The sequence below is a fragment of the Anser cygnoides genome, chromosome 1, assembly GCF_040182565.1.
Source record: "Anser cygnoides isolate HZ-2024a breed goose chromosome 1, Taihu_goose_T2T_genome, whole genome shotgun sequence".
Lineage (NCBI taxonomy): Eukaryota > Metazoa > Chordata > Aves > Anseriformes > Anatidae > Anser > Anser cygnoides.
The window spans coordinates 63,497,254-63,524,514 of record NC_089873.1 but is presented as its reverse complement, the minus strand read 5'-3'; the positions used below and the strand labels follow the sequence as shown (position 1 = coordinate 63,524,514).

General features: G+C 36.5%; 1 long non-coding RNA gene across 4 annotated transcripts; it reads right to left on the bottom strand.

The window, feature by feature from the left end:
- Window positions 1-453: 453 nt before the first annotated feature.
- LOC125182182 (uncharacterized) lies at window positions 454-26,878 on the bottom strand. 4 transcript variants are annotated; one of them, XR_007161349.2, is made up of 5 exons: window positions 25,324-26,878; window positions 12,183-12,255; window positions 8,193-8,567; window positions 6,223-6,254; window positions 454-4,575 (listed from the first exon to the last, which is right to left on the bottom strand). It is a non-coding gene; the product is annotated as an uncharacterized lncRNA (long non-coding RNA). The 4 variants fall into 4 exon arrangements; XR_007161348.2 differs by having other exon boundaries at window positions 12,187-12,255; XR_010831978.1 differs by lacking the exons at window positions 6,223-6,254; window positions 8,193-8,567 and adding an exon at window positions 11,926-11,973.
- Window positions 26,879-27,261: the final 383 nt, after the last annotated feature.

Sequence of the window (27,261 nt, the reverse complement as noted above, 5' to 3'; positions counted from 1 at the left end):
CTCCCTCTCCCCATTCAAACTGTATCTGTACCCACACTGACAACCGGTACCCTAAACACAACAGAAAAAGTGGTAATCAATCCTAAACTGTGCAGTTACAGATTAATGTATTTATAGGTAAGGTTTCATGTCCTAGTAGGGGTTTTCTTGTTGACTTATAATGCATTGGGATAGAAGCAAGATCTATCTTGGACCCATGCAATTCAGTGTCATATTTTCTCCTTGAGTACAGTGAGGATACATGTTTTCTCTGAGACATTCCCCTCAGATTTCTCTGTAAAATTCTGCTCTATCTGCTTCCCCTTGAGAAATTAGGCCAACCATCTCTGGAGTCATTAGCAATAGCAGAAATGACCTTTAAGGTTAGCCAAGGAATTTTATGGAAATCTTATTTTCTTCTCTCTTTCTATCACTGTCCCAATATTGTTAGTGAACAAGATCCATACCACTTGCTGTGTGAAAGGCAGGACACTTGGATGTGTCATGGTTATATTATTATAGGTAGCTCTTGACAGATATAAATATGTAACAGGCAACAAATGAAAAAGTGACAAACAATACAGCCCTCTAATGACAAAAGTGAATGCTAACATTTCAAGGAATAAATAATAATTATATGAGAATAATATTTTTGTAAATCATACAAAATGTAGTATCCATAATCCTTTCTTTGGTACTACTGATACCAGTCGAGTTTAAATAAGAAAGATGTTAAATCTGCATTGTGGAAGGTAATGAATCCCAAAGCCTAACAAAAAAAATGTAGCCCCTGTGTAATTTTAAAAGGTCGATAGAACTAAAAAAGGCAGGAGAAGCATGAAGGATGCAACACTTCCTCTGTGATTGCTCTCTGTATCTGCACAGCTCAGAAACTTACACTGTGCTTTGGGGCCACCTTTGCTTGGTTTCAAAAAAAAACCCAAAAAAACCCCACACTTTTACCCAGTGGGGACATTTTTCCATCCTAAACTAAACTGGGATCTGACTCTGACCTGAATTCTACTTGTAAATGCTGATGCCTGAGCCTAAAGCTGCTTTGGTGGTTGACTGTACATATGGTAATGCCCTACAAATTCTGTTTTCCAAGACAGTGATCCTGTGGTGCTATATAGGCAACAAGTAAAACTAGGGCATTTTGCTCTCTTTGTGAATGTCAGAAAACATAGCTGTGTTCAGTTAACTAAAATGGAAGGTAGATGGTGTTAGAAAGTATTCAGAGTTTCCTGGCTTTGTTCTTCACCCATATTTCTGATCTGCTCGCTTGTCTTGCAATCTCGCTTTTCCATTGTGGAACAGACCAAGGGTAGGCAGAGCCTATGTGAGAAACTGAATTAAGATATGTATTAATAATATTGTTTATGTGGAATTATTTCTGTTGTTATCTGGGGATAAAACTTCAGTTTTAAGGGTATACTTCTCCCTGTAGAGTTTTCTGATGTTTTTCTATTTCATGTCCTTTTAGGTTCCTAAAACGAAGGGCTACGATTGGTACTGAAGTCCTTGCTAACAGCCAAACCTAACAGCTTCATCAGTATCCCAGTACCTATGTTTTACTTTCACATCCTCATGGTAGCCTCAGCAAGTCTGACAGGCTGATATGGAATCACAGGCAATTTGCCCTCTTTACCTCATGTGTACAAATGAGGAGTTTAATGTATTTTGTATGTTTAAATCCAGATCTTTTTCTACTGGAAATCTTAGAGTTGTGTTGTAGCTGGCCAACAGTCAGCCAGTGTATCGTATGCAAATATTATGAACTACAGGAATAACCAATGTTATCACCTTAATCTCTTATTGATTGCTGTGACATCCACATATTACTTAACACAATTGCAGTCTAAGTTTTTGTTTGCAGAATAGAACACTGACTTTCTGCTGATAAAACTGGGTGATAAATACATGAATGAAGGACTAAACTGTGCTCTTACAGCAATCAATGAATGTAGTTATTTCACATCTGGACAATCTTTTAATACATTCATATTTTCAGCTGAAGGTATCATTTGTTTTCTATAAAATTTAAGTTGCTTCAGGGCTGATGAAGCCTTCTGGATACTTATTTAAGGTACCTTTTGAATCCAGAAATTTGTACGAACACTGATTATTTTGGGGTCTGTTACAATTAGAAGCACACAGAGAATCTTATATTACTGAAACTCTTCAGTTAAAATACAAGTAAACAAGACATACAAGTTTGCATAGGGCACAATAGTTTAGGTTTAGTTTGCACATACTCTAGAATGGAAAGAGACAGCAAATAAGAACATTAGTCTAATCAAAAACAGCTCCAGAAATAACTACACTAGAATTGCATCAATGACATTTCAGCTCATTTCTCAGTTCCTCTGAGCTTGAAATACAAGACAGCCAGACTTCAGCAAATAAACAAATAGCAACATTTTTTCAGCTTATAATTCAGAATAAATTAAGGACAAACATAAGTATGTGAGTGATACCAGCAGTGACACTGGTGAAATAGAATTTGTCATATGTTCCCACAGTATGCCCCATACTATACAGCAGAGTACTGCTTTCTCATCTACTTATATTTTTAATAGAAACAATTGTGTTTTCATTCAGAATCATTTAACATGTCTATGGCTGTTTTATCTGTGAGAAACTGTTATTAGGGGAACAACTTAGTTTTTCCTCTTCAGTGTTTTCCAAAGCAATTTAGCAATTGCAAATGAAAAGATGAGAAAGCCAACTTTTTAGACTATATACGTGGTATTATGGATCATGTCTGGAGAACTTGTGATTTGCATATATATATTCTTTGGATTCAAAATAGTTGATTTATAGGGTAGAAGGGCCTTGACAAGACAACTTATGTTTTTATCCTCTCAAGAAATTGTTTTCTTCTCATTTCAATTATGAATGGCTGTTTTGCATGGATACTCAATACTAAAGTTCTCTCTACTGATTAAAATCTCAAATACTTTGCAGTCCGTTCCAGAACAGAAACTTACATAGTTCATTACAGTTTGTCCTCTCAGCTTATGGTATATATAGTACATTGTTTTATTCCAGAGATTACCTGTATATACAGACTCCTATAGATTTCTTCTGTTTATATTCAGACTCCTATAGATTCCTTCCATTATATGAATTAATTTCTATGAGAAGCAAGTCTATTAGTTCCTTGCAGTTTTACTCTTATGAGTACAATTAGACCAAATTCCTCTGTCCCTATTGCATTTGTCTGAGAATCTTACATGCAAACAGTTCAATTTAGTGTCTTAAATAAGGTGAATCCAGGCTTAAATTTATGAATTTCTCTTAAAGATATTCTCCAATGTTATCTTTGTTTCTTTGAAGGCCAACCTTAGTGCAAGAAAAATTGTCTTGAAGGTACCTAAAGATGGTTGTAAAATAACTTAAGTTATATTTGATTTCGGGATTCAGGAGACTCAGGACACCAAACAAGAATCTTGCATTCTGTAATATGTTTCAAAACAAATTTCAGAGCAAACTTTTATAACTAAGCAAATTTTACATTGTTAAAACCCAGAGGCAGTATTTCAGTATTTCTAGCTGCTGAAAACCTTCAAGAATGTACTGCTCTGTTTTCCTTTGTTGTTGTTGTTGCTGTTGTTGTTGGATTTTTATTTTTTTATTTTTATTTTTTTTTCTGAAACACTTTCTGTATCAGTTGATGGTGTAGAAACAGCACCTAAGAGTGGGTCTCCTCACTTCATCACATGTTACATTACAAGGATGAATTTTCTTTCACCTCATTTTCCTGGTTGTATACTGTCATTACAGTATCCAGTCTGTAGTTGTACAACTGAAATAACAGTGGGTTCAGGAGGAATAGGTGGGTGGAAACATCATTTATTTCTCATCATGAAGACACATAATCACATCTAATTTTTTGCACGAGTGCTTTTTGCAAGAGGAATGACAACAGACTATTGTTTTGACTAGGACTTTTTACATGAAGGCCTGATTTGTGAGAGGTGTCTTTTTTTGCTGCCTAGCCTCACTAGTCACAGAAATCTATTTGGTCTAATCTAATTTGTAGTTTGGGTTTTTCAGTTCAGAGTAGTATAATTTGAGCTGTAAAAATGCCACACATAACACTCACTCCTCTTTTTTCCCTTATTTGCAAAGGTGAATCAAATAGAAAAAGAGCACCCTGACACTTTATGGGGTCAAAATGTATATGAACTGTCAATGTATTTTCAATAATCACCACTGACATTAAATATAAAGCAACTGCACAGAGAAATATTTCATCTCTTTATAGTAACAGAGGCTTTGTCAAGTGCTTTGACATTTATCTTAGAAACAGATTATTATATACTGTTCTGCCATTTCTATAATTTCTTAACTTTTGTTTCTTTGTTTGTTTGTTTTCTTTTCTTTTTGGCTGAACCTTTGATTCTGTATTTGCATTTCATTTATTACATTTTAAAGAATCCCACTAACCAGCTCAAAGCTATGTAACATTGCCTGCAATGAAAGCCATATATCATTTTCCTGTGGCATTAGAGAGACATTTTTCACGAAGCCATCTGCAGTCACAGTTGAGCTGTACACCTTCTTCCATAGTGGCCTATGGATGATGAAATCCTTTAGAGAAAGAGAAAGAAAGGTCATTGCATTGGGATACCTTCTTGATAAAGCTCAGTACTCTGCAGTTTAACCCTTGAAATAGAAATGAAAGGAATTTGTTCATTCAATAAATACATTGTTCATTTGGGAGATGGCTTGTAGAATTCTGTTGGGAATGTGGAGTTTCTAACCAACTAAGGCTTTGGCAGGACCCAGGCCAGCTAGTGATGCCAAACTTGGAGACCAGCCTACCCATAGCAGAGAGTGAAGACAAAACAGTCACAGCCTGAAAGAATATCCTCTGTGTATGGATAGGAAAGAAGCAGTAGGTGCTACTCTGACAGGTTCAGCAAGCATTGTGGCAGCATAACCACCTGTGGCTAGATCAGCAGCAATTTCCACACAGTCTGAGAACCAAAATCTTCTAACACAGTTAGTGAGCATCAAATATTCTTCAAACTGACTATAAGTGAATGTCAAATGTTCTTCAAACTAACTATAAAAGAGACTGCTTCCCAAAGAACAGTCTGAACTAGCTGGGTGAAAACTGACAGATATGATGTAGAAGGGCAGCTAACAAAAGCCTCGTTCTGAAAGCTCTAAAAGATGATCTGAAGTATCATTTTTAGGTACATCTGAAGATATCTTGCATTGTTGATACTTTCTTCACTGCAGAGCAAGTTACTAGAAAGTAGGAAGGCATACATAAAATGAATATGATCTTTGAATCCCTAACAGATTGACTGACAATCCCACAAACTGCCTGATGAGATGTGATATAACAAAATATTTAAATTACATCTGAGAAAATAGGAAGATTAAATCTCTTAATAAGTTAAGAGATTTAAATGCCATTCCCATGTTCTACCAATGACACTACAAATAAACTCTTTTCTGACATTAGTGGGATAAAACTGATTATTCCTTATTGAGTTTCCAGCAATAACAATCCTCTTAATAGATCTCTTGTGTAACAAGATATTTCACAGAATGAAATGATCACCTGTGTGTGCAAACATGCTTAATAGGACCAACTGTGCTCACTGTGATGACTAATGCTTTGAAACCCAGAGGATTTTTGCATATCGACACCTATGGAAATTTAAGACATTATAAGCTTGTGAGGAAGAGGGACTCTCACTGCATCTGAAACAAAGATTTCTAATATCCAGCAAAATAATGTATGTGTAAGTAGAAAATAATCCCACAGCTAGGGAAGACAGTTGAAACCCTAAAATTGAACCTGCAGTGGGGTTCACTAGAATTATTACACACAGAGGTCAAATCCCAAATGAAGTCTCTATTTATCAGTTTAGCCTTCTCTGTCATCAGTAGGCCACAGATCTACAGCTATCTACTTGAATAAACTCTTGTTCACAACATAAGTTACATATCTGTTGATCAGAATAAGTCAGATTCTAGTTTATAAGAAGGTGGAAAGGAAAAAGGAAGGTGAAGTATCTATCCTCACACTGAGGGAAGAAAACACGCAAGAGGAAAACAGGAAGGAGGATCTGGGGAGCTATACAATGGTGAATCTAACCTCAGTTTTGGGGAAGACATTGGGATAATCCTTGTGGAAATTATTTCTAGGAACATGAAAGATGAGAAGGTGACTGTGAACAGCCAGGATGGATCTAGCAGTGGAAATCACAACTGACCAACCTGATTTTATTTCCGTGAGGAGGTGACTTGCTCTGTGGACAAAGAAAAAGAGCAGCAGATGTTATTTATCTCTACTTTAGCAAGATTCTCAACATGGTATTCCACATTGCCAAATTGAAGACATGTTTTGGATAAATGGAGTATAAGGTAAATGGAAAATTGCTGGAATGCTCCCCTGAAGGTCTAATGGTCAGAAGTTCAAAATCTAACTGGCAACTGTGTGCTGGTAACTCTCCTTGGTAGTTGATATCGGCACTGATACTGTTTGAATTCTTTGTTAATGACCTGAGTGAAAGCATGGAATACTCACACAATCGGCTGAGCAAATAGGAGGAGTGACTGATTATGCTGGAGAGCTGGACTACCATTCAGAGGGACATTCACAGGCTGGAGACACAGATCATCAAGAACCTCATGAACTTCAGCACTGACAAATCAAAGGCCTGCACCAGGATTGTAATTACTCCATACAACAGAACAGACTGGGGACCAGCTAAATATGTAGGAACTCTGGAGAAATGTTTTTGGCAGTCCTGGTGTACTACAAGCTGAATAGTAATCACCTGTGTGTTCTTGTGGTGAAGGAAGCTGTAAACTGGGTTTTATTAACAGGTACATAGTCTACATGTTCGGAGAGAGCTTATGTCTTCCTCCTTCTTCATGTAGCATGCTTTTTATTCATCGCCTCATGCTGTTAAAAGCTGTGGGAGCATTAATGAAAATGTGAGCTAGATAAATGACAAAAGTGTTTTTCCAATCTGATTACTCAATAGAAAAATTGCATTTAATTTGAACACTCTATTTATGTGATTCTATCATTTAACAGGCATTTATGTTTCACAGGGAAAAGACTGGTTAGGATGGTTTTTACAAACTAGGTTGGGTTCTAACAAATACAGCAAAGAAGGAGATTTTGTTACGGAACCTCAGAAGATAGATCACAAAGCTTGTGTGCTCACATAGAAATTCAGGGAATTTGCAGTCTCTGATGCGTCTGATATTTTGGTCAGTGTCAGGGCAAGGAAACTGAAACCTCTTCTGAAAGGAGAGCCTCTCAGTGTGGACATAAAAGGATATAAAAGCTGTAAAACCAAATCCATTATATATATATATATATATAATATATATAATATATGTATATATATTGTCATGTCTTTCAATGCCATAAGGAAATGGTTTCTTCCAAAGTTTGCATCTTTCCAAGGAATGCAGTTGATTCATCACCTATGACATGAGCTGGGTTTTTTGAATTGCATCTGATACTTGTTCATGTTAGTGGCAAAGTTCATCAGTACTCTTTCATGGCCAGAGTTCTTGCCACAGTGGGCGCTGACTTTGCCAAGAGTATCTTCGAAATGTACTGGCTCAATGATTGATGATTTCCAGATATATAACCTAAGACAACACTAGAATCTTTCTCTGTGGTCCTATCAGTATTTCTTTTACTTCCTTTTTCATGAAAAGATGTTTATATTCTCCTTTATTGATTTATTTCTGAATACCATATTAACTGGGATCATAGCTCTGGTTTGGTATCATAGAATCAGAATATCCTAAGTTGGAAGGGTCCCACAAGAAACATTGAGACCAACTCCTGGCTCTACACAGGACCACCCAAAAATTAGACTATCTGTCTGAGAGCGTTGTCCAAATGCTTCTTGAACTCTGGCAGGCTTGGTGCCTTGATTGCTTCCCTGGGGAGCCTGTTCCAGTAAAACATAAAGAAGCAAGTGAGGTAGGAGGACTTTCTAGAAACATCAGTAAGCTTCTGAGAGTCATCTACACTGATCTTGATAAATGTTTTCTGTATCTAGTAAATACAATACCAACAGAGGTTTTATGGTGCATGTTAATACACTTAATGCTATTCATCACCAAAAGAAATACAACCCTCACCAGGTAGTAGAAACAAAGCATTTCCATACACAGTAGCTGAAACCTACCCATATCAAATGTTTAGTAGATATTACCTGTAAAAGACAAGAGCAACTGCAATTCAGTCCCATGGCAAGGATGGCACTATTTTTTTCATCTCCATCCAGTTTTTGAATTCATTATCTTCTGGAAGTGCACAGCTGAAGGCTGTCCATAGCTTTTATGAATATTATAATTGGAACAAGGAGAAGGAAGCCATATGGCCTTTTCTTCCCATCTCCCATGGGCCGACTTACAGCTGGTGACAGGGATCTAGACTGAAAATCTGAGCTGTGTTAATCTTCTTTTTTTCAGTTCTGTTTCACATTTAGGATACGAAACAGCACATGGATGGAAAAGTTCAAAAGTATTTGTGAAATAAAGGTTTTAGACACAAGTTGAATCTCCAGCCCCTGAGTTCCATGTGAAGACTGGAAGGAAAAAAATAAGGATTATTTTCAGCATATTTTACTTCTTTCTACTTATCAATTTATAAAAGAAAAGCATCTGGATTCTCAAATCACATTTGTAGGAGAAAAAGTGGGTTGATCAGGCAGATATATCTAATAATTTTAGAGGAATAAATACTGTAAGGGTATAAAGTTACTGCAGCTGAAACATGTAGAGACCTCACACTTCCAATGTAGTTCTTGATAGGCTGCTGGGAGTAACATAGATAAAAAAGCTGCAATTACACAAGGAAATAGCAAAGTTATAGAAAGTTTAATCATAATTTCCTTAGAGATTAGAGATTAGCATTGCTATATGAATTTTGCAATACCCAACAGTTCTTCTCTAGCTCTTCACTAGGTTCCTGAATGATAGTAGCTATTATTACATCCCAGCATAACAATATGACTTTAAGTATGCCTATTTACATCATGTTTCTTTATCTTGACCTTTTACATGAAACAGTTCTACCCCATGCAAATTTTGCATTTCTGTCTTCTGTCTGTTTTTTTACTCCCTGACTGGACCTCTAGTTCTGCAATGGTTGTTGTCTGAGAGATACTTTGATTTTTGTACCATAACATGGACCTCTAGTCCTGAGGAAAAAAAAAAAAAAAAAAGTTACACTGCCAACTGTTTTTCTGCTATGCTTGGGCAACATTAGCCATGAAAGTTTTGGTGAAGCAACGCTCCCTTCTCTTTACTCAACCTTAAGTCATCTTGAAACATGGTGAAAAGAATAGGGCTAGGAACTAAAGAGTGATCTCATTTGAACTTATTGGCATTTTAAAGGCTTTATTTTGATCATCCTCCAGCTCTTCAGTGGCATAACCCAAATGAAATTGAGCTATACTTAGAATATCAATAGTGGTGTTATGATCGATTTTCAACTTCAGGAAATACTAAGTAGCAAGAATTCTTAAATCCTGGAGGGAAAGATAAGTGCTTCTTGCCATAAAATAATACTCACCTTCACCAATTTTTTTTTTTTTTTAATAATAAAAGGAAAAAGAAGAAGGAAGGGGAAAAAAGATTAACTATTATCAAAAAATTCTAGCAGAATAGATGAGCTGAACATAAGTTACATTTAGTAAGCCTACAAGCAGCTCCACATGGTATTCCTGCTCCCAATGTATTATTAAGATGATTTTTCAGAAATGAAAATCATTGAAATTGACATTAGAGGAACCAGCAGCACAGAATAATAACCAACAGCTAAGCTACTGGTTTCTGACTAAGGGTTTCTAATTCTCCATAAGCTCTTCTCAAATTCCTGTTAATATGGCCAAAGACATTCACAAATTGGAAAAGCTTCAGCCAATAGAATATGGCTTATGGACTTAGTGTGAGAAAGAGTTGGCACAGCTTCACAAAGCTCCCTCAAGGCTCTCTCAGGAGAGACTGAAGTGACCAAAGACAGTGGCTTCTCAGACACTCTTGTCTTTAATAACTAAATCCAATATTAGTTCGTGATCCCTTTAAGAGTCTTTTTGAATCCTCTTGCAGCTGTATGGCTCAAAAAGCCCAGGAATTTTGAAGCAAAGTGGATTTCTAGTGGAAGCACATTTGAATGAGAAAAATGTATTTCTCTCACACACAAATAACAATTCTGTGTAAATTCTACAGACCAATGGATTTGCAAGCAAAGGATATGCAGCATTTTGGAGGACTCTGAATGTCCTTGTAGAGACTAGCTTCAGTTTAATAGCTGCGTAGTCCCATTGTCAAGAGAACTATTGTGCTTCTATTGCTGTAAAATTTCATTTTACCATCCAGATTAGTTATTATATAGTAATGAACCCTGTTACAAAGATACGGTCATTTTTATTATAAATGGTGATAATAATTCTGTCTATGAGGCACTCCTACTTCATGCAATGTATTGCACTGTCATAGGATTAAGCACACTCTCTGTTCCAAATCACTGTCCAATGTAATATATGATACAGGGGTCCCTTTTACTGTATTCAGCATCTTCAAACCCTTTCAGCTGTTTAGAAGTCATTGGTATGTTTTCTTGTGTAAAATGTTCCTCCCTCCTATTTTTTCTAATTTTGCTGGTATTTTAATTCTCATCAATAATTTCAATATAATTAAAAAGAGATGAAGAAAACCAGCCATTGTGGAGAAAAAGTCTAATGATCTCCACAAAACAGAGTAATTGTGGTTCATCTTTTGTTGTTGTTGTTGTTGTTTTGTGGAAATGTTCTGGCATCAGATACTATCCTGAACTACCACCTACTGACTGGTAGGTTTGTGCTTTGTTTTAAAGCACCTATTGTGACAAATATAATTTCTCATGCCAGGCCTCAATCCTGCAGAGGACTGTCATGACAATGAGTTATCCAAAATTCCTTGCAGGGTGGGAAGCTGAACCAACAAAAGGAAAATGAGGGCATGCATATTTATCACTTGTACTCCCACTGTTTCAATGGAAAACTCATGTGCTCCAAAGGTAAAGATAAAATTGAACCAGATGAAGAAGAGGGACTCAGACTGGTTGATAATCTGAACCATGTATAAATTGATGCAATATGTTCTTGTGTCTATAGATGCCTTGAAACAATAGCTCAGAGCAGGATGAACCACCATGCTCACTTCTGTTAAAAAGTACATAAACACAGACAATACAAAGACATTGTTATCTGTAATCCTTGTTTAGTATTTCTCCTCCATGGGATTCAGCTCTCTGTGGCTCGAGGCTTAGCTCCAATGCAGCCTGGCTACAAAACCTGGAGCTAAATGTCAGAACAAATTGTTTTGTTGTGAGAAAGGTCTGTGAGGAAGTGCACAGAGCCATCCAAGATAAAGAAGCTTAAACTGCAAATTCATAGTTAGCAGCTTGAGGATTTAAGAGGAAAAATACCAACACAGCATGCTGGTGCATAAATTCCTAAAAGAACAAAACAGGGAGCCAGAAGACAGCAAACTAGCAAAATCAAGGGTGGAGGCTGACCTTTTGCCCCCTTGCTGATGAGTGGCCAGCAAAGACTGATAGGGTATTTTGTTGAGGATGTAAATATATTAATGCTTAGTCAAATGGCTTGGCAAATGTAGTTATTTATTGCATGTATTTATTGTGTGTAATATCTTCTTTGGACTTTTAAGCTGTGTCTGAAGCTCTGGGACACATGACAAAAGCTGCCTGACTCAGGAAGAGTTAAAACAATGATATTGCGAATAAATTTGTAATTTGCAGCTTGTTCTCTCCATTTCAAGGGAGGGGGTTTAGCTATTTGTATAACCACAATTCAGAAAACTACTAACAGCTTTTGTTTTTTATACTAACCTCTGACCACTTAGATGGGAATAGAAACCAACAGAAGAAAAAAAAACAACCTTGTCAACTGAAAGAATTCACTGTAGTCTTTTATTTGATCTTCTTTCCTAAAGTATGATTAAAAAAAAAAAAAGAAATTTGACAACTTTTCTTCCACCACATTTGCAACCTTCTGTATTTCTGACCTGTTTGTCATTGTTCCTATCAGTATCTAAAGCTCTTAAACATGATATAGAATTCATAGATAGGTAAAAATATTCTAACATGGAAATATATACTCTATGGAGAAAGGGTGAAAATATAAATAAAATTATACCTACAAAGGTGATCTTGCCAACCAGTGGGGAAAATTTGCAAATTATTCCATCTTGCTGATTATTTTTGAAAATCTAGGATATTAAAAAGAAAATAGAATTATTTGAAGCATAGTTTCTAACTTTATATCCTTAGTGAGAATAGTGAGAGAAATAAACTCCAATTTTGTTTAACTGTCAGAAACCCTTCAGAAAGATGGAACTAAACTCTCAGGAACTTAGTTAACATTTGGTCTCTTTTCTAACAACATTTATTTTGTTTATTTTCTTGCTCAGAACAAAAAAGATGGCAGAAGACAGAGGTGATAGACAAAAAAATATATATATTATTTGGATGAATCTTTAAAGTTCTTAAGCAGAGTTGTGGAAGAAAATAGAAAATGATGCTTCAGGTATAAGATGTAAAGCATATCATGTGTCCTTCAGTTTACAGTAATAGAAAATATGATGGAGAAGACATGCTTTGGGGTAAAATTGCATACTAACCACTTTTGAATGGAGGCAATGCAAATGGAAATATTAAAATATAATAACACCTTTATTGAAAAGTCAGATGAGAGAAAAACTGTCTGCTGCTATTTTCTTCTCAGATCTTTATGTGGTCTGACATTTCTAAGCAGACTAGCAGCAAGCAGCTGCACAGCTCTGGGTGATACACTAACAAAGATTGCTCTCCTGTAGAGCTGAGCCATCAGGACAAGCTTCTTAATATTTCTGGCATGAAACAGAGACCTTTCCTAAGATTTCTTTAGAGCCTGTGCACAGAAACAGCTGACACCATGTGGTCTCCCTTTAGACAGTTTTGAAATACACTATGTTCTCCTGCCTTTGGCCTTTCACACTGTAAACAATACACTTACGTCTTTGATTTTAACAGCTCTGATCCTCCAGGCCTGATTGTTACATCCCCACCCCCCTGATAATGGGTCTCACACCTCACCTCGGCATCTCTCCTGTTTCCTCTTTCATGTCCCCTCCATGCCCAGGAACCTTTCAGATTCTATCTTCAAACTATCGTGAAGCCTCTGAATGTGTTTGAGCTGGACAGTACAGCAAATGCATCTTTGTGAACTTTGTGATTTAAGATACCGGGTAGTTTAACTCTACTGTGATTACATTCAACACACAGCAAAAATCTTGATTTAGGATAGATGCTAGGGTGTGATATGATCACTTTGAACACGCAATCAATAAATTATAGTTCCAGAAACACACATAGATCACTGAGGAGAATTACCTTGCTAATGAAATGCCCATATCACTACAGAGGAAGAATAGCAGACCCATTTTTAACATATTTCACCTGTGTGTGAGGGGTGACTAGAATTAAGGCAATCTTCTTATACTCAGCTGAAGCCCAGATGTATTTTCAGAGTGCTGGGTTTCTTAGTAGTTAGGGTGGCCTAACCTCTCAGAAGACAGCTTCCTGGTAACAGGAAAGGTTTACATTATCTTTGCAAAGTTCTCCTGACTGGTGCAATGTGCTTTGCAATGATAAAGAATAATTGGGTCCCCCAAAGGTGTTCTTTTTTTTTTTTTTTTTTTAATGACTCCAGCACTGCTGTTCATAACCATTTCAAACGTAACAAAACACAACCATTTTTAAATAGGAGGTTCTTAGAAATTAATGGGGAACTCCATTTTATTTCCATTCCCGGATTTGGATCTTTCTGTTCCTCCATGAAAATAACACTACTGGATCATATGAGAAATTTTTCCCTTGCATATCAAAAAATATGGTTCAGACTGTTTTTTTCATGAACCTGAAAGTATTGACATAACAGCATTCTCATGTCATTTGCAAACAAGACACAATTATGTAATTATGAGTTTTAAAGTAGATCTGGAATAAGCTGGTAAATTTAATTCCCTTAGAAATTATTCTAGGGATTTGCAAGAAAATAATGAATATAAAGTTAGAGTTCATTTTCACCAATATAATACTCTGCATCACTCCTCATAGTCAGATGAGTACTTTATAGATTTTTTTTTTTCTACAGACAGCGTGATATCCTAAGACTGTTTTAAGATACTTTGTTGTCAGATTTTTAAATAGAGATGTACAGAGAAAACACATTTTGAAAACAATACACTATAAATTTAAAATCAATGTTTTCCTTGATTGCATGTCTACCCAGGAGAAAAGTTCTAGTTCATTTACAGGCTATTAGGTTCAAAACAGAAATGACTGGATGAAATTCAGTGAGTCAGATGTAGTGGTAAGTCAGAATAAATAATGCTTATGGCTTAAAATCTATTCAACTGTTTAGAGGAAAAATAATAATAAAATAAATCAATCCAGATAGATTTGTAACATACAGTTGATTGTTTTGTTGTTTTTAATGGAAAGAGAGAAAGCTCTAGTCTAGAAATACACACTTCCCTGGGAGCTCTGCTTGGTTTATCAAACTAAGAGTACATTTCTACATACTTTTGAAGACCAAGAATAGGAGCTGAAAACTTGGGCACTGATTCAGCAAGGTACCCAAGAATGAGCTCAGCCTTAAAATTGCTCTAATCAAAGCAATGTTCCTGGCGCTACTGCTTGATTTTAGAAAGTAAATTTAGCAGTAATGAAAAGATGCCAGAATGAAAGACGTGAAGGCTGTCATCTCTTTACGCACAGAATAAAATGACACTGGAAGTAGCAAGGAAAGCTTTTTTAAGACTTTCCCTCCACCCCATCCTTATCACCCCCGTCCCCATATATTTAAACTTAATTTTCTTTCTGATGCAGTCCTTGAGATGCCCAATAACAATTTTAGTTAGTACCAACAATAGTAAGGCTATTATTGACACCAATTCAAACTAATAACGTAAAAGGCTGTTTGTAGCTCTAGCTAGTCCTATCAACTAGCCAGTCCCTTTAACAACTCAGCATCTTTTTCCCCCTCTCCTTGTCACAAATTCACTGCTTGAACTTGTTGCCCAGAGTTCCCACATTACCAACACCTCAGCACAGTGTCTGCTACCTTTTCTCTCTCTGGGAACATGTCAGGATATTTGCCTGATTGACAGGTTTAATTATGAGTAGCTGGAGAATGATAGGGTCAAGGGCACAAAGGTGACAAAGAGAAATGAGATTTGGGGTGGATTACTGGGGGCCTTCAGTATCCTTGTAAGCTTCCAAAGGTGTTAGGTTGTGAAACAAAGGTTTTCTTGGTGAAAATTTTTCAGAAGAGGTGTTTTGGTTTCTTAACAAGCACACTGCCTTCATAAATCATAAAGAGTATTTTAACTGAGAAATAAAAATTTATACCTGCACAATTCCTACTTTTTGACATTGACACACTTCTCATGAGTACCAAGAAACATTTTGTCCCTGATGTAACACTGAAAATAAAACTCTTCTCTGTGTTATAATATGGGAAAGATTTTTATTTATTCATTTATTTTTTCTTCAGTCTCCTGCTGTTGTGAACAAGAAGTCTGCAACTGTCAACAAGATCTTACCAGACTTCCATTAAGACACCTTTTGCATTGTCATGCAGCAACAGGACAGGACTGAGATTCCTTCTGTACTTCTTGTACAGGACACTCTACAGGATAACAACTGCTCTTTATTACTGTCCCTATCCTGAGGTACTGAAGAATTTCTACAGTCTCCTCAGAAACCTGTTCTCACAAGGATTCAGGAACAGGTTGGGAAAGAAATGAAAACTATTTCCACTCTTCTCTCCCATCTTGCCTCAGGGAAAGATGCACTGGGAAAAAGATAGCACCAGACCAAGGAGAGAATCGTTCTCCCTGGATATTTTTCCTTACTTGGAGAAATTAAAATTTACAGGAATTAGATGAGTTTGTCTAACTTTGAACATGATAATGATTTTTTTTCCCATGATGTTCTCTAGAAATAAGCTTCAAATTACTAACGCATCATTTGAAAAAGAACTTGTATTTATTTTAATTTTGGAGAGTGATCAGAGAACTCCTAGCTCTTCTGTTTTGAGTGTCTTATCTCCTTTTGGATGTTTCTTTCCAAGCTGAAAAGTCTTATTTTGGTTAGCCTTTCTTCATGTCTGATCGTATTTGCTGGCCCACTCTGCAGCCTTTTTATACCTACTGTATCCTTCTTGAGTATCTACACTAAGTATTCAACATATAGAATGCTTACATTTTGTACCATGGTGCAGATAATTTTTTTAAGCATTTTCTTTGATCACTTTTTTTTTCCCCCTGAGTTTATGATTGTGTTATATTAATATTTTTTTCTCTGTCCATGTATATCACCTTGCATTTCTTAACACTGAATTTCATTTCTCATTTTATATCTCTGTAACTTAGTCTGATAGATTGTCCAGCAAATCCTTAGGCATATTTAATTTTTACTATGATGACTAATTTTGTGTCAGCAGCAAATTTTATCACCTCACTAATTTCTCCTTCTTTCAGATCATTTATAAATACATGGAATAGCACAAGCTCCAAAAAAGATTCTTGGGTGAAAGTATCAATGGTAAACCATGTATTTAACTTTGCACTAGCTTTTTGGAAATTCAGTAATTGAACTGAAATTCAATAATGCTATATTTGCCAGAAGCCTTTTATCCCTTGCTTTATGACTGTTCCAAAGGATCTAACAGGTCTGTGAAGCATGACAACCATGCTGATTTTTCCGTAATGTTTTGTATTTATAGATAGGAAACTATTCCTGTTTTATTACAATGCCTACCAGTTTTCCTACACCAGAAGATTCATGGAGTTGTACTTTTCTGAAACATCTCTTAAAAATTGGCCTAATGTTCTCTGTTTTCTTATACGAAGCTTAACTCTAGAAGTTAGATATATGTTTTAGTAAAACATTTTAGAAGTTATTACTTGTATAACTTTGTTCTCTATATCTCTTAGGCCAATCTTTAAATTTGTAATGTTTTCAGACTTGTCTCCTCAAACCTTTTTAAACCTTTCCACAGTGAAAACAGGGACATAACAACCAAATTTAACTTTGTTACTATTTTTTATTTTATATATATATATATATATATTTTTTTTTTTTTCACTTACACCTAGGTAATTTCATATCCTGACTGACTTTCTGGTAGGCTCCATTTTCTGATACATTTAAAAAAATTCCTATTAGAATTTTTATGCCTTTTGCAATTTTCTTATCAAGGACTTTGCTGACCTGCTTCATTGCCATTCTGTGTGTCACATGCCAATTTCTGGGTTTTGTTTGTTTGTTTTGTTGTTTTTATTTTTTTCCCCTTATTTGGACAATAAAGGGAACACAAATACTTGTTTTTCCTCTCAAACTGTTAACCACTGTCTGGCAATGCAGTGAAGGGATTCTGTCCTCCTGAATGAAATATCTTCACAGAAAAACTAGGGAGGTATGGGAGAGTTTCTTCAAAGCAAAAATAGTTTTGCCAAGGACAATAGCACATCTCTACACCATTCCCAGCACTGCAAAACTTCAGAAATATAGCTGTTTTAATCCAGTAGGTTTAACCTTTGAGTAGAGATATTAAATACTGCATGAAATATGAACTGCTGAGTGACATTTGCCTAAAATGTCACCTTATAAAACTCCTGAATTAGAATGGAATCTTTAAATATAGCATATAAAACTCTCTGTTAAACTGACAGTCACATTTTTTACTAGTTATCATAGGTTTTTCATGAAAAGTGTTTTCAAGAGGTGTGCTAATTCCTAAGGTGAGAGTCACTGAAACTACCACTTCAACTGGACACAGCAGCAGCAGAAGAAACAGACTTAAATTTCAGAGGGGGAAGGTTCTTCCTCACTCCTTTGCCCAGTCACAGTGGACACCACATGGCTCCTCTGTAATCTGGTCATGGTCCTCTCAGTTTACTTCTCATTGATTAATCTTCCCTTTTTCAGGTTCATTTCTCTAATTTTTCTTATAGATGTTCATCCACAAATACCAAGACCAGAGGCCAAAGTCAAGTGAGAAACAAATCCTATCTTTCAACATCTTTCAATATATATATAAAATATATATTCATACTTAGTTATATATGAAAAATGGAATTATATCTGCCACATTTTCAGTGTCCCCTGGCATTATAGGAATTCTATCCTGCAGTAGATCTCTGCCCTTCATTTAATTCACCTATTTCACTTTGATCTTCCTGGAAGGAAAAGTTTCTTAAATGAGTCCCAACAGCCCTGCAGAGTTCCTGGCAACTGCTGTTGGATGTCCCCGTGAAGAGAATAGAAGATTGCTACTCAAGAGCATGGACTCTGTTGATCCAACAAAGTTGTGCAGTAGTTTGTACTAATGGCATTACTTTTTACTTCAGCAAGGTAGACTTTTGTGCCTTACACTCACTGTTGATACTGCATTCCTAGTAATAGTTTTAGAGACTGAAAGTCCATTAAGAACAACAGGTTTTAAACTGTACTATTATGCCCTGTGTCATTTTTGCTTTGTATTCTGTTACCGCAACTATGCAATTGATGGAAGTAAGTCACCATTGTAAGTCTCTTGAATTTGCTGTGCTTACTACATTACAGAGAAGCGCTTTTGGAATTAAATCCCTTTGTATTTGGAAGCAGCATAAATTGATAAAAATCAATGCAGTTTATATTTTAGATGGTAAAAAATATTTTATTTCACTTTTTTTTTTTTTTCCTTATTTCAAAGCCAGAAAAGAACCACATGCATTTTTTTTCCTCCAAATTACACAAAACTCTTCAGGTATGTACTCTCAGACGTTCCCAGGTCATATTGTTTCTTTTAACATAATTTTCAGAACAGATGAATACAAACAACTCATGCAGCAAAGACCTTCATTTACCTCCCAATGTATTCATTTTCTCAGGTTAATACAAATAACAGTGGTTGAGGTCATGGTCACCTTATTGAGGCTTATGGATCACCTCCTGAGATTAACACTCAATACAAACCTGCCTACTTAGATGATAAAAGCCATCTATGATGAAGACTGGAAATGCGACCTGCAGAGACTCATGCCTGCTCTGTAATCACTGCAAAACATAGGTCACACTTGACTTGGCCAAATATTCTGCTAGCTGATGAACAACCCTTATCTAGCGTACATCATGGAAAATAGCTAGGGAAGTGTGTCATTTATAAAACTGCTTCTGTGGCTTAGAATTCGACCACAATATTCAAGGAAGCCTGTTGTGGCTTAACTCTGACAGGCAGCAAAACACTGCAAAACAGCTTGCTCACTTTCCCTGCTGCAGCATGAGGAACAGAATAAAAAGAGTGAAAGTGAGAAAATGTGTGGGTCAAGAGAAAGACAGTTTAATAAGTGACCCAAAGTGGCACACAAGCAAAATGAAATAAATCATTCAGTCACTACTTCCGATCATCATGCAGGAAAGCAAGGCTTCTTTACATGTAATAGTTACTTGGGCAGACCAACACCATAACCCTGAATGTCCCCTCCTTCTTTTCCCCAGATTTTGCTGCTGAGCATGGCATCATATAGCATGGAATATCCCTTTGGTAAGGTGGGGTCAGTTATCCTGGCTGTTTCCCTTCCCAACTTATTGTGCATCCCCAGCCACTCATGGCAGGGGACAAAGTAAGATACAGAGAAGGCCTTGATGCTGTGTAAGCACTACTCAGCAATAGCCAAAACTTTGCTCTGTTATCATCAACATTGCTTTGGTCACAAATCCAAAACATAGCATAATATGAGTTGCTATAAAGAAAGTAAACTCCATCCCAGAAAAAAAAAAAAAAAAAAAGTATGATCTTTACTCTTTATCCATACCACTGGGGATTGTGGGATCTAAGCATGACATAAAAGATCAAAAACGCGCAGTTAGGGAGCTTAACAAGATCACCAGCCATTCTTCTGGTAATGCTGCTGTGCTCTGACTCTTTCTACAATATCTGTCAAATGTATTTTCAAACAATAGCTATTTAAAGAAAGATCTGAAAGAGTTTTGCAAACTGAGGTGACTAGACCTGCTGACAGAGTGAGATACTTCGAAGGAGACCTGCTGGAATCAGATTCCCCTCGGATCCATTTTCATTTTGCAGGGAAAGAAGGTCTCTCCTAGAATTGTGTTTGAATGGGAAACAGTAAAACATTTTTCCCTTTCTACATGGATCCTACCCTGTCATTTCAACTAGGAGACTGTACCCAGCAGTACCTTACTCAATGACATTGCGAAGTATATGATCAGTTTAAAACATTCTAAATTTGTCTCTTCTCTATGTTTAATTATTTCGTCTAACATTGGCTCTTTATTAACATAAATATAAACATAGTTATTGATTCTTCATCCAAAATCATTGTTGTAGACTGCACTAAATCCAAAACAAAGAGTGGGGTTCTGAAGATTTAAAACAATTACTTCGGTACTGGCAGTAAAATGATATTGTATACAGATTTTTCATTGTTGACCCTGAAGGGGTGGGGGGTGGGGGAAAAGAAAAGAAAGAGAACTTTAATAATGAAAGGTGCTTGCAACAGCTTTATGCATAAGAAGGAGTACCAAAGGTGATTCATGTGACCCAGGGAATGAAGAATAATTAATAAAATACAAGAGAAATGAGATTTAGTTCTTCTGGGAGAAGAACAGCTAGAAATCTGAGGGGAATAAACATAAGAAATACAGCAAGAACAGATAATTGTTAGATAACATTGGAACATAAATTAATGTTCTAATAGAACACAATCAAACATACACCGAAACAGGTTTATTTTCCAGAATAAACTTTAGCATAAAATGCTAACTATGACATTCAAAGAAAACACACACACACACATATATATAAATATACAATGAAGTGGGAAAAAGGAGTCTACAGGAATACAAAGGAAGTCTAAGACATGCTGTAAGACTGGCATTTTGTCTTCATTTTTCTTTCAGTATTCTAGAACACTATACGAGAGTTCATGCATGGGGTAAATTTCTTGAGAAAGTCAAACAATCTTCTATTTATTTATTTATTTGTTTCTTATTACAAGTTTCCAGTATGTAAGTATAACTGTTTACATATAGCCCAGAAGACTTAAGTCATCACTAAGTTCCTGATCTAGCAGGAGAAGTAGAAATGCTCGGCTTCTCTATTACTAAATAATTTCTATTATCTAAACACTAGCAAAACCTCAGTCCAATGAAAAATTCTTAAAATAAGTCTCAGGAAAGGAAAGAAACTCTTGTATCAAGATACAGCTACAGTGCTTTTAAACTTTGAAATAAAATTACTGAGAATATAACATACATTAAGTCCAATTCCCCAGAAAACAAGCAGGAAAATAAGTTTTTGCTTAGGAATAAAACTCTATTTTTGCAGGCAAAAAATTTAAAGAGAGTTTTTGGATTTCTTTCAGAGTATTGCTAACACTTGTTGCTCTCATTTTTGTCACATACAAATATTCACACAACCTTCCATAATCCATTTGTACCCTGGTGTCAGTCCTGGCAGCCAACCCCCAAAGAACCCACTCATCTATATTGTTCGCCTTCTGCTGAGCCTTATGCTTCCCTGCACTTCTGGCAGTGGCCTCCACCACACCAGCTGAACCACCAAATGCAAATTTAGACAGGGTTGAATAAGTTTGGACTCCCTGGACCCATTAGTGACAGCTGCTCTGGCACATGCTCTCTGGAGTCATATGGCAGGACTGCTCAGTGCCTCCCTTTAGAGAGAGGTTGCACCTATTCCTGACTTCCCAAATGTTTAGTTGTTCCTTCCACTGACACTGAAAGCAATGACCCATCAGCAGCGATGACAATATTCCAATATAATACAATTTTAGTTATGTATTGTAGGAAAATGTAATATTTTATTACATGCAAATTAATTTGGATATACTATCAAAATGCATTGTGTACATCCAGGGCTCCAAGTCTCAACATCCTGTAACAAAGTAAGGGATATCTCAGCAAAAGAAGAAAAAAAAAGATTAATCACTTCTAATTTGAATTATATGTGTTTTGCTTATTGCTCACTATGGAGCTTGGAGAATCAAACAACAGAATTTACTTTTTCTTTCTTTACTTTTATCTTTATTATCTTTACCTTTATCCTTATCCCTATCATCTTTATCATTTTTATTTTTATCTTCTCTTAATCTTAATCTTTATCTCTTTTATGTTTTACCATGGATTTCGAGTGCTCAGCAGTGTTTGATAGACTGAACTTTGGGGATTTAGGCAGTGTGAAGTAGAGTACAGGGTTAATTGCTTCAGTATCACCTGAGCATTAAATTCTCTAGTACTCCTACGGTACTAATTGTACTTTGAAATCCCTCTAGTGATTGGTTTTGTCCTGGTATCTTATGAACAACAAGGCTTAAAAAAACCTTGTGAGATAGATTTCATTACAGCTTTTAAATAGTTATATAAACTGGACTGCAAAGAGATCAAGTTCCTTGCTCAGTGGTGTGCTGTGAATCAATGATAGACTCAGCAATAGACCTGAAATGACCTATAGCAGTTTCCTTTCCTTTTATTGACAGGCTGTATTTTCTCAGACAACAAATTGCACAGGCCTTTTCTTTTCCCCTTTAGAATACAAATTATCAGTAGTTGGAGTTAGACTTTCTCTTTTTTTTAGGAGGCAGCATAATGTTTTCACAATTTGGCAGTTCCTGATGGGAATCTTTTGCTTGTTTTTGTAAAGTTTTAGAGCTCCACAAACCATTTGTCTGTTCTGTTATTTTAGATCTTATTTTTGTAAAAGAAACAAACAAAAAAAAAACTTTGATCTTCTGCACACTTGTTTTGCCTTCTTACTTTCTATACCTGGCCTGGAAGTTGAAATAGAAAGGAATCTTCCAAAGTCCTTTTTCAAAGGTAGTGCTTATGAACAAATTGGTAAGGGAGAGGAAGAGAGAGTCGTGATTCATTATAAGGACTTCAGAACAACAAACCACTGCCTTAGGAAAAAAAAATAAAGAAATAAAGAAATAAAGAAAAAAGAATGTAGGCAATTGTGTCTTCCTTTCAGTCATTGTTAATAAAATGGAAGCAATGTTTTACAAATCTGTAAGAGAAGTTCTGTCAGAAATCTCTTTATCTGAGACATCAGTATAATGCATTAAAGCAAATTCTTCATTCAGAGCCCATCCTTTTTCTCCATTAGAATCAGCACTATTTTCAGATCCAAACTGCCTCAGCGAGCACTTATTGTCAGGGAAATAGCTGTTACAAAATGAGATGCAGAGTCTAGAGTAGCGTCAACAAAATATTGCACAGTCTGGTGCAATAACAGTGAAGAATCCCTTTCACTTCACACTAAACAAGCAAAATTGTGGAAAACAGCCCTAGCACTGAAGCTACTCAGCTTCTTAAGCACTGACAGTTATCCTATCTCCATAACCTAACTTTTGCTTTGTTCTGCTCCAGAAACAGGACTGGATGGAGGAATGAGAGGGTATTTACTCCCTAGCTCACTGCTCTGGGCTATACAGAAATATTTGTGTGAGTTCTCAGTATGCTGACAAGCCTAAAGAACAGCTCTGCTTTGTACAAAGATTTGACTAAGAAGCAGTCTGATTCCCATAAGGGTAGCTGCACAGCTTTGCAGCATGGCACGCAGTGCAGTGCACAAGCTGCTTACATGTATTAGCTTGACTGAAGATAGACAGAGTCATGTGCAATAGTGGAGGTATGTGCAGAGGTTGGTTTTGCTGCATGTGACAAACCTTTTTTAACAGAATATATCAATTTCATTACCTTCTTTTTGCAGGTAATTGAAGCTTCAGTAAATTCAAGGTATTTCCATATAACATGGAATCCTACATATTTCCCACATCTACTCGCTCAGTAGTTCAAAAGACTGAATGAAGGAAACTTGTATTGGTATTAAGGCAGTTTAAAAACTTCACTTAAAAAGACCTGGCTTTCAACTGAGAGTTTTAGAGAGAAAAATATGCTCCAGGAGTTTAATAATTGTTTTTCAATAGGTCTTCTTGTCTTAGGAGTCCAAGTCCTGCTGACACGCAATGAAAATTATGCTCTCACTTATCTTAGAGGACTTTAAAAATCAAGACAAATACTCCAAAATTACTGGAATACCTTTGAAAAGTTTCACCATTGTGGAATACTGCATACATGTGAGATCAGGATTACGTTTCATGTGCTTGTTTCTCTTAAATATGAAAATGATTTCACCTTCCTCTTTTCACTGCTATAAACATCATGTATGAGTATAACTTAAAGGCAACAAGCTTTTATTTTCACAATCATCCTGTGATTAAAGTGAATTATAAATGAGAAAAATGTTGTCAACAATTCAGTTCACAGATCCTCTAGAGTTAACCTATGTGGCATTTTAAACCTAGCATTATAGCAAATAGTCTAGCCTTAATAAAAGAAAGATAATGGATACTATAGTACATAAATTGTTAAAGGAAAATATTCCAGCCAAGATAAATCAGAGATCATTGAAAATCATCCTCTTATTCTATCTGTTAAGTCAGGTTAGATCAAATAAGGTGATTTTATGCTTTGATCAAAGATTTGTTTCTTTGAAGATATAAATTTTGCTGAAAGGTTAACAAAAGTATATCTAGTGCTTCAAGCAAGATAGCACAGAAGGCATCACAAACAATGAGGATTTCACACATTACTTCTGCATAGCTACAGATGGGGTAAACATGGCACTTCTCCTGCTGATCAGCTTCCATCGCAGGAAAAGCTAGATATCTCTTCTCAGTCATGCTGGTAACCCAGACTGAAATCTCAACCAACTGTAACAGGGAACATCAGGCTTGTCAGTGGTCTTAAGGTGGGAAAGTAAATCCATCAAAATCAGGCTTTTTTGATCTAAAAAATAAAGTATTTATCTGGAGATAAATACTTTTTGTGCATGAGAAACAGCATCTTGTCCACAAAATACACAGACTTCATGGACTTCTTGAGAAACACACTGCTACCCAGTACAGGTAGGAAAGCCTGTACATGGCTAGTGCCTGCTTGTGCAGTGCCTTAGTTTACCTATCTACATTCCAGATCTGATTTTATTAAAGTTTTGATAATGCTTAGAGTTCCTGAGATGCAGAGATTCAAATAAACCCAAGATATTTTTATACCTTCTCACTTCTGCCATTTAGTTAGGTGTTCTGATTTCTGGTTCCCAATAAGGGCAAGTAGGCAGAGAGACAGAGAAAATAAAAGATGAATTAGCCTATCTTCTTCAAGACCCTCCCAAAATACAAGCCTGAAATCAAAAAACTCTATCATACCTTATGAAAAGACTCAGGCATGAAGAAATTTCCTTTAAGTCAGAATTTCACAGCTTCTTTTTCCCCACTCTGCAGTCCCAAAAGCAAACTCCTGCCTCATTAGGACAGTCACCGGACTGTGTCCCTGTAGTTGCACCAGTATGCACAGCTTTTGGCATCAGCACCTCCCCTGTATCTCACAGCACAGGCAGTGCATGCATCTGCCTGAGTGGGCACTTCAGTCCTGCCACAGAAGTTTGGGTGAGCTCTGGACTTTCTCCTCTCTTGTAAGATACTTGCACAATCCCTCCCTGTAAATTGCATAATAAGGAAAGGATTTTGCCAGACTGTAAAGGATGGATTGGTTTTGTATGCAGCTTTACATTTGTGTATATATATATATATATTTGCCTTTCATCTGAATGCCATGCTTTGACATATCTACATAAACACGGATAGCATGTGCCCTGTCTGGTCCATATATCCAGTGCGGTGATGTTCTTGAGTGCAAGGCATAAAGCTCCTGCCAGCTTAAGGACGAAGCTCTGTCTGACTGAAATGTCAGATGCTATATTAAAGAGGTAGCAGATTGTGATGATAATGAAGTGCTGCAGCCTGTCGCTATGTTACCAACTGCTCTGAACTGACATGTCAGAAGGAATAGGAAAATGCCCAGAATCCCTGTTTGGATCCCCTTCCCACGCCTACCACTGACTGAAGTATTTAAAATATTTACAGATATAGCCAGCATGTTTTTTTACAAACAAAGCCTGAAATGATAAATATATCATCCTGGTGAGTCTGCTGTCTAAATTCATCCCCTTGCCTTTCCAGTTAGCCTCAGACTGCATCCTGCACCCTCCAACAGAAAGAGACTGATTTGGGAATGGGCACTTCTCTGCCCAACCTCTGTCCCTTACAGAGGCCAAATTCCCCCTGACTGCTGCAGTGTATTTAAAAGTAGATTGAAACAGGAGGAGAGATGGGTTCCTGCTGTCTGAGGATGAGGTGAGAGCTGTGAATGCTCTTTCAGGGGAAGGGGGGCATTCTCCATCCCTCAGCCTGCTGATTCTGCCTATTACCGTCTTATTTATACCACATTAGCATCACCGACCTGGGCGATGAGCCCTTTGGATAATAACACTGGCTGCAGCTGGCCCTTAAGGGGTGGGGGCAGAAGTGAGGGTGGTGCACAAGGGCACAGCAAAACCATCGCCTTCATCCTGCACAGAGCAGTGCTTGCAGGCTTAATCCCTTCCCCTCCCTCAGCAAATCTACTGCGTGCAAAGCAGAAAGCTCTCGCAACCAAACCACTTCTGCTCTCATGGATTTTTTTTATTTTTTTATTTTTTTGTAAACAAAGAGACCAAAACAGAGTCCTTATCACGACGCTAGGGATGTGCTATGACTTGCCTGGCAGTTTTGATATGAGATGGATCTTCATCACAGGGCGTGTTTGCTGAGGAGAGATTGTGTTTGGAAGGGCACTGGATCTGGATGTGATTCTGTGTTCATAGAAGCCAATGTCATTTTTAAAACCCCCTGTCTACTCAGTCAAGCAAACAAACTGGTTGGAGTTGATTGTTTCCTGCTGCACACTAAGCTGAAATAGAATTCTTAACTATTTTATCAGTTGTGGCTGAATTTTCAGTTACATAAATTGGCATGTTTTCCCAACATTGTGAAAAGAGATCAGTTCTCTGAAAAGTCTACAACATTTAAAATAGAAATAGATTATTTTTTTTCTGAAAATCTACCATATTGTTACATTAATTCAGAAGTAATTATTTTACACTGGTTTTAGGCGAAAGTAAATTTATTCTAAAAATTCAGAGCAGATATATTTTTAAGAGTCAATAAAACAACAACTATAAAAGTAATTCCATTGTTTGTGAAAAATCACACTAAAATATCAGAGACTGCCAGACCTTCAATTTCAATAATGATTTTTTTTTTTCA